The sequence below is a fragment of the Neolamprologus multifasciatus genome, chromosome 16 (genome assembly GCF_963576455.1).
Source record: "Neolamprologus multifasciatus chromosome 16, fNeoMul1.2, whole genome shotgun sequence".
Taxonomy (NCBI): Eukaryota; Metazoa; Chordata; class Actinopteri; order Cichliformes; family Cichlidae; genus Neolamprologus; species Neolamprologus multifasciatus.
In genome coordinates this window covers 29,320,895-29,333,815 of record NC_140454.1, presented here as the reverse complement: position 1 = coordinate 29,333,815, position 12,921 = coordinate 29,320,895, and the positions used below count along the sequence as shown (strand labels likewise).

Sequence of the window (12,921 nt, the reverse complement as noted above, 5' to 3'; positions counted from 1 at the left end):
ATCTGATACAAATCTTTCAAATCCATGTTTTCTGACAAAAGCCCCATTTTTTAGTAATTGTGAATTTTGCTTTCAGTGTGATATGGCTAAAATGGTTATTTCAGCACACCAGTAAAATCATCAGGACTTGTTCTAGGACAAGTCAGTAAAATAAAACTATTAGCTAGTGTTGTACTAGAAGGCCACACAAGGCATTATCATAGTCAATGGGAGTTAAAAAGAAAATGTCTTTCTTAAGTTCAATTTCATATCAGCCAGTTCCAGGTTCAAATGTTCACTGTCCCTAAAAACAAGACAAAGAAACAGACATACCACTGACAGTTAAAGAGTAAAATACTTTTATAATCCTGATAACGTGCTCATAGTCAAGTGTAGCATCCAGGCATCCATGGAAAACAAAATAACAAGGCTAAGAGTAAGAAGATAGGAGTAAACTAGCTAGATGTCACCTAAAGATAAGTAAGCTAATGCTCAATCAGCAGAGAAAAGTGCCATTACATGACAAAAATTACATAAAAAAAATGAGGATAAAAAATTAAAAGTTAGAGAATCTGATATGACCCCATTCACACGATGATACTGGCAATTAATATGGTGCACCACAATTCAATTTATATGTGTTAGAGGAAAAAAGTTACATCTGTTACATCGGTTACAGCTGGCTAGACGGCTGGGGTGTAACAGTTCTCCAAAACCACCATTTGGTGGCACAGTATCCGAGTTTAAAATGTCAAGAAACAAAAGATGTAGCTACTACTACTACCCTACTATCTTACCCTGACCTAACAAGTGTTGCTGGAACAGTCCACAGTAATTGCTTGTTCTCCACTTAAACTGGTCCTAGAAACTAACAATGACACCACTCCCCATGACCAAAAAGAACCCGACCAAACAAAAAAAACAAAGATATTTTGTCTTCACATTGATAAGAAAATAGGTTTCACCAGGTTTCATGCAGAAAAAAAGTAAGTGTTTTGTGATTTTTCAGCTGTAGTGAGAAGAGGTGAGAAAGAAGCCGCCACAACAGAAGAGACGGACAAGCACCAGCCGTCCATCCTCCCCTTCTGTGTCGATTTCCTATAACGTGAATGGAGGCAGTGAATAGCATATACACACATACACACAGTATAGTGCTTCATTATTGACCCCCACCAATCAAACACTATTGTTCTTCCCGCTGAGGCCAGAAGACTAACCGAGACCTCTGCAGTCAGCTGGGTTAATGAGCCAGCTAGCACACTACAGTCTCTCATATGGGACACCATATGCATGGATAGACATTTTAACAAGATGCATTGGAGTGATCGCTGCATGTCTCCATCTGCGTTTTTGTGTATACACATGTAACGCTCACAGACTCAATGAGTGTGCAAGCAAAACTAATTTCAGATGACTGCAAACAGAATTTCTGAAAGATTTCTCAAAAGCTTTTTCTACTTTTGTGACGACCCCCCTCCCATCCTCCAGAGGACTGTCCCTTTTCACAAAAGGCTGCTATTCTTCATTTCAGCTGGCAAAGGACAACTGACCTCTAACCTTTCTCCTCTTCCCCACGACCTGACCTCTTTCCTCCACGCACTACCTTCATCGATTCAAGTCTTTCCCCATCACCAGCTAAAAATCCAAAACAATCTTAACCTCTATTCTCTTTCCATCTAAACTCATGATATCATGTCACTATAAACAACTCAAATAGTTGGGGGGGTATAATCAGAAAAAAAAGAGTCTCTCTCCTTGGAAACTTTACAAACTTCACAAAGTATATTAGATCATTTTCAATGGTACCTAAACTGTACAGCCTATCAGAATGAGGCATGACTATAACAGTGGGTTTAAAATGGGGGTCATTAAAAAATTTATTCCAACTTTGACACTAGCCATCCAAAGCCAAAACCCCCCGAAAATTTAAACAGCACTTAAACTTCAGTTGAGAAATCAAAGGACGAGTTACTGAAAGATGCAAATGCTACCTGTAAAGTGGTGCTAAACTTTGTAATGCTCCCTCTTAACCAGTGATGAAAGATACAGATACAGATAATTGCTCTCTTTGAACTAATGAGGCAAGACTGCTAATGTTACCAGTAATCTGATGATTAACGGCCTGTATAAACCTGTTCAAATATGTCAATGCTACAGCTGTAACATCTCCAGGACTTATGTAATCATGGACTCGAGTAGCTCTGCTAGTCACAGTTATAATAATCCTCATTTATCCCACACCGGGCTTTGGTGTAGGCCCTCAGTTTGAAACGAGCCATATTAGCTTATCTAGTTTTAAATCCACCTTCTCTGGATTGGCTGCCACTTGCAAACAGCTTGAAGAATAGGTGGGAGGGGCTCAACCCAAGCTGTGATGCAAAAGTAGAAAAAAAATTGCCTGAAACCGAGCATTTTGCCTAACAAGGCCTGTGCTTAGTCTCCCAGGGATTAGTTGCATCTCCTCATTATTATTTAATATGAACATTCTCCATGGCAACAGTAGATTTGATAGAAAATAAAGAAGAGCTTAACATGTCTTTAAAGGATCCAACACAGTACAACACTGAAAACTTTGTGATTCTTAAAGGCAGAGTTGACAGTTGCATGCAAAAGTTTGGCCACCCCTGTGCAAACATACACACGCCTTTGGCAACGGTGTCAAAAGAGCTCAATTTATACCTCGTCTTTCAGCATGACTTGTATCTAAAACAGCTCTAGATTATCTAGATATTGTTTTGCATACAAAATACGTCAGGCATCAAGTATTACGACTGCGTCGCCCATCCTGCAACTCTTTGTGGTACTGCCACCAAAAGGTCTATCGGATTTGCCTTATATATATATATATATATATATATATATATTATAACTATCATTAGTAATTTTTTCTAGTCTTATGAATGTCAAAATTTGCTGATTATTGTTTATATCTAGCAAACAAAGCTGAATACTTTTAGGCTGCTGTTTAGACAAAAAAAGACAAAAAAAACATTTTAACTTCTGGGCAATTTTTAAGGGATATTTTCAAAAAAAAAACAACAGGCAATCAATTGAATTAATGCAGATTTAAAAAATGCATCTAGCCTATTAGCATGCACAAAACAGTAAGGATGAAGTTAGGAGAATGAGAAACATGAGCTTACACAACAACAGTGAGTGTTCTTCTTCCTTTCACAAACTCCTACAACACCATTTTCAGCTGATTCTCACATTTCTGTTTAGCCTTTGACTCCTTTCACATACGATGCCAATTAGCAATTATGTGCACGGGCCTTGTTTGTAGCAGTGTTATTCTGTTTTTAACTGAACCTCAACAAAACTAATTTGTTATGACTATTATTCAGCTTCAGTCAGACAGAAAAAAACTTCCAGCATCAAGCTGCATGCCTACCAGAGGCTTAATTTTCTGTTACCACCAGCGCATTGTTGATATTTTCAAAGGCTAATCACAGAACAGTAACTTTACAAAATATTTCCACAAAGCTCATACTGATAGCTTTGTAATGACTTCTTGGTCAACTCTCGAGGAGAAAGTGAGAGCACATAAAACAAGCCTGGCTCCAATTAACTGCCTTGCTCTGAATGGCATGTTACAATACATTCAGCAGTTGAAGTAGGGAGTTTCTCTGAATCCCCTAATTGTCAGCAGCCCACTACAGAACAAGTGCAGTGAGCAACAATTCACAGCTAAATACCAGAAAGAAGAGAGCTCCCCCAAAGCTTTCCTTCCGCTCTCTGGTTCCCACTAACCAAATAGTCTTACAATGAACAGTCACCTGCTTTTCATTTAGGGGGGAAAAATGCACCCCAGGCATTCCAGTCCAGTCTCTCTTTCCTCCACTTTACTTCCTCTGACTCTACAGGCATTTCATTTCAGTGAGGTGGATCTCAAGGAGGAAATTACTCAGTCATCCAGAAGTAAGAGGGGGGGGGGGGGGGAAGAAAAAATCCCTTCTTTTTCACAGAGCATTAGAATAACGCACAGCAGTCATCTTTTCTAAGTTGTCACAATCTGGTACTCATTCAACTTTGTGAGTAGCATAGGAAGCAATGGAGAAAGGTAGGGGGACAATAGAGGTGGTCAGCCCTCCTACCGAAACACAACAAAGACACAATCTGTGACTTTTTATGTTAGGTCATGAATTTTAATGCAGAACACCACACCAACCAGTATCTCAAGGTTCTTCATTGACAATCGCCTATGACAGGCTCGGCCAACGGCAGGCCTCGAGGGTCGGTGTTGTGCAGGTTTTACACATCACCCTGGGTCTAAACACCTGGATCAAATAATTAGTTCATTTTAGTTCATTTTAGTTCAATGTAGCCATTTAAATCAGCTGTGATGAATCAAGGATACATCTAAAACCTGCAGGACACCGGCCCTCGAGGCTTAGTCTACATCCATTTAACCTCCATTTTCAGAAATAATCTCTATCTGCAACCCACTAAACACATATTAACCTCCCTTTTCACAGACAACATGCATGTGTGTGTTCTTTATGCAAACAGGATCGAGAAGGCTGGTTTGTTTTCGAAAAACACTGCACAGGTAGATAGAGATTTCTGTGGTTGGACCGAAGATGAGGTGAAAGTGTTGCTGGAAGTTACCACATGAGTCTAAGGCAACTTTAGTGAAGAAAGTCACAGCTGTGAGTCCGTGGACAAATGTTTGCCAAAGTTTCAAGTTTATCCTGAGATCAAAGCACGATCCTGGATTTTAAACTGCAGTTAGGTCAACACTTTTCCAGCGTGAGTGTGTAAATGTGGTAAAAACATAGTCTACGTGCTCATTAGATTCAACCCTTCTCAAGTGCAAGAATAAAAGTCAGGTCCAAGGTTGCATGAACTTGCATGTACCCTAACTAACCCTTTTAGCATCTGTCTCTATTGCAATGTAGAAACGAATAGACACACGCGGTAATGAAATATTCCTGCAACAGCTTCAACCATGACGTCAGCACTGATGGTGCAAGTAGACAGAAAGTATGCAGGGAGGTGCTGCCGTGTTATCTGTTTTTAGTTTCTATATCTAATTTTACATTGCTGATAGCTTTCTTTAAGAGGAGCAGCGAACTATTCTTCCTCTTGCTTCCACTAGGTTGCTGAATTTTAGAAAATTATAATAATTTGTTTTGTAAAGGTATTTGTTTCAAGTTTGACCAATCAGCAACCAGACTAGCAGTTATTCAGTGTCACTCAGGAGTACGTAACTTAGATTAGGTACTTTTTCTCCAAATATTCCAACCCTAAAAAAAATAAAAGAAAAACGTGTTGTAGGGGAAGATAGTGTGGTAAAACACATGCACCAGGTGCAGACCGCCATAACACAGCCCACTAGTTCCTACAGTGGCCAGAGTATTGGCATCACACTGGAGTTTAACCATCTTCACTGATCCCTTAGACACTCTGCTACAGTCAGGTCTGATTTCAGATCACAGCTGTTCTATAAGTTTGTTTATTGCCAATTAGCAAATGTTAGCATGCTAAAATGGTTTTGGAACATCATATCAAATTAACATTAGCACATGTGTGATTAACCCCATATAGGCAACACAATAGGTCTGTCAGCTCTCTTATGTTATAACCTTGATGTTTCAACCTTGATGAGGTTTATTACAAACCACACAAGGGCTTTACCAGGTTCAATCCAATCACATTGCACATTTGCATTTTTACATTGAAATCAGTTAGTTCCTAGAAAGAGTTGCAGATGACATCTAAAATGATATTATAGATGCAAAACAAACTTCATAATAATGAGATAATTTAAAAACAAAAACTTTATTTATCAAACAGAAAATGCTGGATACTCATCAATTTAATCATGTAACAGGAAACGCATTAATTGTCAATCTGTTGATCCCACTTTGCTTATTCTTGTTTTTACTTATTCAACATTAAAGAGCTGCTCTTTTCTTCTGTCTGCAACCTCAAAAGAAATTCTTTATTACTGCTGTAACACAATTACAGTATCGTTTCCTGGCTTGGAGTCAGGTATCTGTTTCGAAATGTTACAGCAAATCCGTATTAAGCAAGTGATACGATTTCAGCTTCATTTGTTTTTACAGAAAATCTCAAAATCGCCTGAGATAAACTTTCTGTCTAAAGAAAACAGTTGAACCTTCTGAACTTTCCCTCGCAGCGTTGTCATATAGCAGCGTATGAAAATAAATTATACATGTGGAACATAGAGAGCTACAAGCTACAAATAAAAAAGCAGACTGTGCCTGCCAAAAGTTTAGATTCAGAAGGATAAAAATGGGTTTAATCAAAGACAGCCAAAGTTCATCATAGGAGGAAACTGCTGAGGGAAACGGCATGTGCTCCATATCGTGCTGGGTTGGCAGAGGCAGACGCTCTTGGATGGGACGAGTGAAACTAAAACCATAACCCCAGATGAAGGAAGAATGGGGATGACATGTTTTGGGGGATTTTGTTCTTATGATTAGATCTTATTATTTTCTGATGAGAGCTTCTTCTGCTTTTCCCAACCTAAATCTCATCTAAAAATACAAAAAATATAAAGAAAATCTAAAAAGTGCAGAAAATTATTCATGGCACCAGCAAAACTAAACCAAGCCAACCACCTGAGCATGAATTCAAATAATTAAAGAATCTCGAAGCCCCCCCGATCCCCTTTGGATAAATGCACGGGCAGCGCAGCATGATGCTGTCAGCGCCGCTTCCATTGAGCGTTGTTTGGCCTCACTCTTGAATGCATAGGTAACCACAGGAGGTCTCAGATCAAGTCCAAAGTAGTAGGTTATCATGGCATTAAGAAGCTCTGTGACTCTCATTGGGACAAATCAAGCAAGTGGACGGCTAAGGAGAAAGCTCCTCGCCCTTTCTCTTAATCTCCACAGAGTGCTTTATCATGATGTCAGGCTCTCAAACAAATGTGCTCGATTTCTGGAATCAGATTAAAAAAGGTGACATGTTTTCTGGCTTTAAACCGTGTTTGTGCTTTGTTGCTGTATTTAAAAAAATTACAGAAGTTTAACTTGGCTGCTAAGTTGTGCTCTGGCACTGAAGACGCTTAAAAATTCGAGTCTACGTGTACATGCAAGGAATGTTTTGGCTTGCAATTAGTCTACTGCACACATGAGATATGAAGCATATCCATATAAGGTGACTCTCAGCAGTAAACACGGGGTCGATAAACAACACAGTAAATGTTCTCTCAATCACCTTCCTACTGTGAGCAGAAAGGGTTTGAATGTACGTCTCTTTAATTAGCAAGGGTGTAACAATTCTTAAATGAGATGTACTGTAATATTTATAGTTCAGGTAAGTAGTGAGATGGAAATACATCAGAATACCAGAGTTTGTTTTTTTCTTCATAATCCAATCATAATCAAGTGATCACTTTTTTCCCTGCTTCTTCTTTTTCATCTCCAAAGAAAATGTTTGTGAAGTCAAACTAAAGCCCAACAATGAAGGCATGAGCCTCTAATAATCAGAGAGCAGAGGTGAAAATCCACAACAGATTTACCAGTCAGCAGCAACAAGAAATACTTGGCTATAGTTGTAACTTAAACTGATTAACGTAAACAGAAAAGCCTAAAATAGCGTTACATGAATCCACTGAACTGCTGATGATCAACTGACCTAATTTTCTAGCTTAAACCTCTAAAAATTTTGTTTCTATACTTCTTTTCTGGTGCAGGTACAGCTTTAATATGTTAAAACCTGTACATCACTGGTGACTGCATTACAAAATTGCAGATTAGTTTTGCAATAAACATGGCCCCAGGTACCACAGTGCGCTTCCTGTTAGCTGCCTTAATTATTACCAGGTTCAAACACCTACACACACTCAAGAGCATACTCTACAGCCAGTCCACATTGTTGTTCTGCTTCTCAAATGTTCACCTTTGACCCTCCTTGTTCTCAAAAGTCTAAGGCATTTCCTTGAGTGAGGTCACCTGTATTAAATTATTGTCTAGCACAAAAGCAGAATCCAGAGAGGGAGACAAAAGGTAGAAAGCTGTTGCTGAGGAAGAGTGAAGAATATACTTTATTTAAACAAGATGGCACCTAAAAAAAATATAATAAAGTGTTTCTTAACAGTCAAAAACTAAGATAAAATCCATGAAACAAGCCAAGTATATTTGGTTAAAGGTCATTTTAATCATAAAGTAACAAAAGCAAAAAGTCATGGATTCGCCAGACTCAAACAAACCATGTGATAGACACGACATGGGGATAAGCAGAGGTTTAAAGGACAAGTATTAAACTTTCTAAGAGGCCAGGTGGGTTAAGCTCTTCAGAGAAAGTAATATTTCTACTAAAGTTGACACAAATGTTTAATGAGCCTGGTGTCTAATGTCACCAATGAACATGTAGATAAACTAACTTTTCAGCAGTCTAGAAGCCAGTATCCCTGGATTAGGCTGAGTAAAATGAGGCAATCTAATTACGTTTCTAAATTCCAAACTTCCTGTCACAGAAAACCAGAATACCACGGGAGGTTAAGGACCAATGCGCCCAGTGAAGCATGGACAAAGCTGAGGGGGTCCCTCAGGACCAAAAGGGGCGGGTGGGGGTATTACACAAAGCTCAACATCTCTCGTAAATCAATGAGCAAGAGTTAAACGTCCCTTTTTGTTGTTCATGATTTTTCATCTAAGTCAAAACCGTGAGAAGGAGCCACACAAAGATAAAGATGACAAAACTCCCCAACATGTCAACAAGTGGGTCAGCATCAAACCCAGAATGTAACTGTGAGGCAAACTCACTCAAAGGAGAGAAAAAATATTTGGGGCAACATAAACGCAGATGTTACGGTTAGGAGTGGTGATGTATTTCAAAGGGGGCCACACATGTGGAGCACTTTTCCCCAATCAGAGGTAATCTCAGGCAATGGGATTGAGGCAGAAGCTAACTACGAACAGAGAGAGACAGAAAAGGGAGAGTGGAAAAGGAGAGGAGCTCAGAGAGCGTGTCGGAAAACGGCCAAAAGTAGACAACATCCAGGATGACAGTAGGTACTACACAGAGATATGCTAACCCACTTCTATGTGTTGCAGCTGTGAAGTTTTTGGGCTTCTTATCTATGTTTTATTGCCATTTAATCTTTTTTTCCGTAAGTGGCTTCCTTTCCTGTTATAGCCAACAACTCAGCTTTCGATTAATACATAACTGTGATGGCTTTTTGGAAGACTGCATGCATTTGTAGAACTCCCAAAATCCCTCTGTCTGCATAGTCAAGGACTACACAAATGGGCACTACCATGAGACCATGCATCTTGCATAAAGGCATGGAAGCTGGAGTAGTAACAACAGGCTTGCAGCATGTCTTGATTTTCAAGTCAAGACAACTAAAGACCACCAACCTAACATTCTTCAGATGACACAAATTCCCAGAACGATCCTTTTGAGACCCAACTCTGACACTACAGCGTCTGTACGTTAATGGATATCGATCATCCGGAGGAGTTCTTTGATCCCTCGAAACTGTGATGGTTCAGCCAACGTCAATATTTGCTCCGACAGAAGTGTGAGGCCAATATGTGAGACTGTGGTTATAGTTAGATCAGAGGCACCTGGTCACTGCTACCGACACTCCGGCACATATCCTATCAACTTGCCTGTTTGGTCTAAAGGCCAAAATAAGTGGGTGTGTTAATAACCTACTGCTCCTGAATGTCAACAGGATTTGCATGGCTTTTAAACTTTATAGGCTGTGGGCTGGTAAAGGGCATTTCATTGCTTTTCCAGGCCCCTACAGAGAAACCTGATTAAAAAAAAAAAATTGAAAAAAATCCCTAAAACCCTTTTTGGCATTCATTAATTATTCAAAGTGTCTGGCGGAGGGTCAGCACTCTACTGAAGGTCTTCTTTCAAGGCCTTTCTCATCATCCGTAAATACTTCGCCCTCCCGTTTCGCCTGCAGCATCTTCTATTCATTTCCTGCGTCCTTCAAGTCGCTCCTGCCGTTTCCTATATTTCTCTAAGCATTTCTTACAGCTTCCATCCTGGAAAAATCTTCCTTTATCCTGCTCTGACAAGAGGAAGCCCTCCCCATTGGAGGCTAAGGAACAGATCTCGTCTAGTTCCATAAGCCAGTCCGTTTCCTGAACCTGAACTTACTCGCTGTCACATGCCCAGTCTCCCACTTTGTATCATTCTATTCTACAGACCAGTCTCTTCATAACAGCTTTTGCAGCTGTACTCACTTTCCCATCTGCTCAAGGAGGACGTCTACAGTATGCAGAGTTCATGATTTCATGATCGTCTACAGTATGCAGAGTTCATTGCCACAAATTTCTTCATTTCATGAAGAAATTTGTGGCAATGGGTCGCCTCGTCTCTGCGATGTAAAACACATTCCTTAAAGACAAATTTGAGTAAATCATAGGCTGAAAAAAGCCACCATGATGCCTCCTGTCTGTTTGTCAATTCAAGTTTAGCACGGTCACCCTCCCCATCTTGGTTTTGTTAGAACTCACGTCTTTGGCAGAGTCACAGATTTTGGTTATGCAACCAGCCCAGTCCAGACGTGCTTGAGTTAGTGCAAAGCCCATGGTTGACTGGCAGAATGCTGATTTGTTGAAGAGTTAATTAAACAGAAAAGTCAGCAAAAGCAGAGATAGGAGCATGAAGATAAGCTCAGTGGGGAAAATGGTTGCAGTGGACAGATTCTACTGTTTTTAACACTCGCTTTCCCTCACTATAATCAAGTTCTTTATCTATAATGACTTCTATGTTCCCTGTGACAGGGGTTAAAACTAAAGAACCAACAACAGCATAAATACGAAAGTAGCCCAGAGATCAGCTGTTATGCGTATTTTGATAGTGCTGCACAGATGCCAGCCCTTTAAATTAGTAAACAGCATCTATAGTGGCTTTGTTGGCACCCACAGTCCCTTAAAGTGCCAATGCCCCTAAATGATGAGATTTAAGCCTTAATTTAATTTAAATAGATTAGCTATATAAAACTTTACAACCTTTACAGCTGGCATAAAAGCCACAATTAGGTTTAGAGATGAAAACAGCCTTTTAAACATATTTCTTTGTGGTTTAAAGTTTGACATCTTAATATCAGGGCTGACTCGCTCTTTCAAGCGAACATCAAGTTGACACTAGAGGAACTGCTGCTTATTATTAAGCACTTGCGATGAAGGGAGCTCGACTTCAGGAAGACGTTTCACGTGTCATCTGAGAGGCTTCTTCAGTTCTAAATACTTATGGAGAGTCCCAGGCATTTAACCCTTCAAGGGGTTTTAATAACTCTGTAGTTGGAACTGAAGATGCTTCTTAAATGAGATGAAACTTCACGAATCTTCAGGTCTTCATGAACCAAAAAGAAGTCCAGCTACCTTCATTGCAAATGCTTAAAATGACCATGACCTAGATGACTGGGAAGCTACACAGACTGGATGATGGGTTTATATTTCAGCCCTGGAAGTTGCCATTGGGTGTTTTCCAGAGCTACACATTTTTAAGATATCTCATTCAACAAAGTTTCTAAATGAAAATGTTTATAGCTTTAGGAAATCCTTCAAAAGGTCAGATGTCATCACAGAGATGGGAGAAAGCTACACATTTTCAGTCACTTCAGGAAGAGCAAAGTGATTGGAGCTTAATATTCAGCTCTTTTCTCTCCTCAGCATTTCTTTGGATCGATCTGGCCTTAAAGTGGCACTGTCCATTTTAGGAAATTTCAGAAATGATCATGCACGGACACCTTCTCTTTCAGCATAAAAAAAAAAAAACTTGATAAAGGATTAGTCTGTCCAGCAAACAGGTCAGAAGGGTGCAAAGCTCGTATAACCCACAACACCAGGCTGCTGGAATAAGGTGTGCCCAAATTAGGGCCATTTTAGCACCAAACAAAGATCTGCTATTAACACTGGAGCTCAGATTGAATCCCGCCCCCTTAAGTGAGCTCGCTTTGTCATACACCGCTCTGATGCAGTCAATCAGTGACCCAGAGCTTAGCTGGGGGGCATTGAGATTCTTTTACAACCCCCCCCACCCCCACCCCCCTTCACCTCGCCTCCCGCTCCTCAAAAGAAAGAATGGTAATTAACTGATGAAGAGCTCTGTAAGATTATCCAGTCCTCACGCCAAGAGCTGCAGCTCTGCCAGTGGTGTGCAGTCATGTCCCAAAGGACCACTGCAGAATGGGGAAGGATGGATCTCAATGGTCTATTCAAACCAGTCTCCTCTTTCATCCTCTATTCAGCTGGAAAAAAAAGTGGAGAGCAGCAAGCAATGTCGTATATTTGAGACAGGAATGTTCTTTCATATCAGCACAAATTAGGAAAAGCACTCACAGTGTTTTAAGACATGTCGAGACCGTAGTCACAGCACATTTAGGATGGACACTCACACACACAAACACTGACCAGAGGGCACACAAGTGCACAAACAACCCCTCACTGTGAGCGGGAATGCGCGGCAGATTGAATTATACAAGAGAAAGCAAAAAATAGCTGTGTGTCCCAACCACCTAGTGCGAAACAGAGCGGGACACAGGGGGAGTGAGGGAGTGGGAACGGGTGAGAAAGGAGAGCATTTAATTCAACTCAAAGTCGGAGCAGAAAAGTTTTCAGCGTGCACACGGAGCAAAGAAAACACAAGAACATGTTACTGAAACGAAGCAGACAAGGCAGAGGTTTGTCTCGCGTTTGCACGCCCTCCCGTTCTCCTTCATAATATCTCCCACATTCAAATGTGTCACCGTGCCAAGGCCCCCCACAGCCGGGGTCCCAACCCTCCACCCAACCCCCGAAAGCAGACCACCCAATAGATCCCCTGAGCAGGGCTCCCAAATAATCTGAAGCATAAACCTTTTTGTTACAGAAAATATCATGCCCACTGCATCGTCACACTATGTCCCACGTGAGTCAGCCCACTGACTTATACTCATGATTTCACTCTGACATATTAGAGCTGCAGAGAAATTGTGCTAAAATTTCTGCTGTCAGACATCCT

The 12,921-nt window shown here is 40.5% G+C and overlaps 1 protein-coding gene and 1 long non-coding RNA gene across 11 annotated transcripts in view; one reads left to right on the top strand and one right to left on the bottom strand.

Annotated features, from left to right (window-relative positions):
- Nucleotides 1-12,921, top strand: part of LOC146501036 (uncharacterized) — a 178,230-nt gene that overhangs the window by 57,272 nt on the left and 108,037 nt on the right. The gene's annotated exons all lie outside the window — the stretch shown is intronic.
- Nucleotides 1-12,921, bottom strand: part of tns1b (tensin 1b) — a 195,063-nt gene that overhangs the window by 140,622 nt on the left and 41,520 nt on the right. The window lies entirely within an intron of this gene.